This window comes from Rhagoletis pomonella, unplaced genomic scaffold (genome assembly GCF_013731165.1).
Source record: "Rhagoletis pomonella isolate Grant_MI unplaced genomic scaffold, Rhpom_1.0 Rhpom_scaffold_00002, whole genome shotgun sequence".
NCBI classification, from domain to species: Eukaryota; Metazoa; Arthropoda; class Insecta; order Diptera; family Tephritidae; genus Rhagoletis; species Rhagoletis pomonella.
The window spans coordinates 82,372,119-82,374,245 of record NW_023458556.1 but is presented as its reverse complement, the minus strand read 5'-3'; positions in this window follow the sequence as shown (position 1 = coordinate 82,374,245).

Below are 2,127 nucleotides of genomic sequence, written 5' to 3'. Positions count from 1 at the left end.
GACCTTTTAGACCACACTACAGCTCAGATTCTTCAAATTAATTCGATATACAAACCAGGATACAGAAATATGAAGTTATATGTTAAATGGGGCTGTGACGGTTCATCTAGTCAGAGTGAATATAAACAGCCCTTACCAGGTGAGACCCAATTAATATCAGATGCCAATTTATTCATTGCTTCTCTAGTACCTATAAAACTTATTGACGTATCAACAAACCTTGTAGTCTGGCAAAATACTACATGCTCTTCTGTCCGCTATTGTAGACCCATTTCCATAAAATTTGTCAAGGAAACTCCACAACAGACTAAAGAGACTGTTGACAATATCACGAGACAAATTGAAGAGCTTGCGCCATCACTGATAAGCAAAGATGGCGCTGTAGTTGAAGTCAAACATGAACTATTTATGACCATGATTGATGGAAAAATTACGCAAGTACTAACTGATACATGATCAAGTTCTGTGTGTACTATGTGTGGAGCTAGACCTATAGAGATGAATGATCTGACCAAAGTTTGTTCTAAACCTGAAAACAAAGAAGCCTTCCAATATGGCCTTTCCACACTCCATGCTTGGATTAGATTTATGGAAACCATTTTGCATATTTCTTATAATCTTGTGTTCAAGAAATGGTCAGCAAAAACTGCAGAAAATAAAATAAGCAAAGAAGAGAAGAAAAAATATGTGCAAAGTAGGTTTCGAAATGAACTTGGCCTCCATATAGACAAACCTCGACAAGGATCTGGCAACAGTAATGATGGTAATACCGCGCGAAGATTTTTTTCAAACTACCAATCTTCAGCCAATATTACTGGTATTGACGAAGAGTTGATAAAACGGCTTTATATAATATTACAAACGATGTCATCTGGAGTCGCAATAAATGCTACCGAATTCGGCCGATACGCAATGGATACTGCTAAAATATTTGTAAATAAATATAATTGGTATTATATGCCATCCTCGCTCCATAAAATCTTTATTCATGGAGAAAGTGTTATAAGACATTTCGCAATTTTACCTATAGGCCAATTGTCTGAGGATGCGCAAGAAGCGCGAAACAAAGATTATAGACGTTACCGATTACATCATTCCAGGTGTTCTCGTTCAGCAACTAATGAAGATGTTCTACATTCATTATTATTCACATCAGATCCATATATTTCAAGCCTAAGAGCACCAAACGTCACTTTAGAAAAGGAATTGCTTGATGATGCCAAAATGCTCTTGGATCTACCTGGAAGCCAAAAATACAATAAATAATATACTCTGCTCTGACTAATAAAAAAAATCAATGATTGTCTTTTTAAATGATTATGATTGTATTTTTATATAATACATCATTATTATTATTATTACATTCTCAGTGAAATAACATTGTTGCGGCTCAATAAAAATTTTTTTTTGATATTCAGATACCGGCAATTACATTTTTCCAATTTTTTTCCTTACAAACCTTCTACAGACAGAAAGAAACAAAATGGAATAAAAACGATGCAAATCCGTTGAGCCGTTCTTGAGTTACGCGATAACACACGACAGCAATTCATTTTTATATATAAAGATTTTTTTCGAATGGTGGCAACTCTATCCAAATTTTTTTCCGGTATTAAATTTTTTAATACATCTCAGTGAAATAGCATTATCGCGGCCTGCTTAAATTTAATTTTTTTTTGATATTTCAGATATCTGGCAACACCATTTTTCCAATTTTTTCCTCACAAACCTTCTACAGACAGAATGAAATAAAAACGAAGCAAATCCGTTGAGCCGTTCTTGAGTTATGCGATAACATACGACAGAAACTCATAAAGATTTTTTTCGAATGGTGGCAACCCTATCCAAATTTTTTTCTGTATTAAGTTTTTGTATACATTCTCAGTGAAATAGCATTATTGCGGCTTATTTAAATTTAATTTTTTTTTTTTGATATTTCAGATATCTGGCAACACCATTTTTCCAATTTTTGCTTTACAAACCTTCTACAGACAGAAAGAAACAAAATGAAATAAAAACGAAGCAAATCCGTTGAGCCATTCTTGAGTTATGCGATAACACACGAACAGCAATTCATTTCTAATATTTTTATTGAGCTTTGTACCACGATTGTTTATTAGGAAAAAT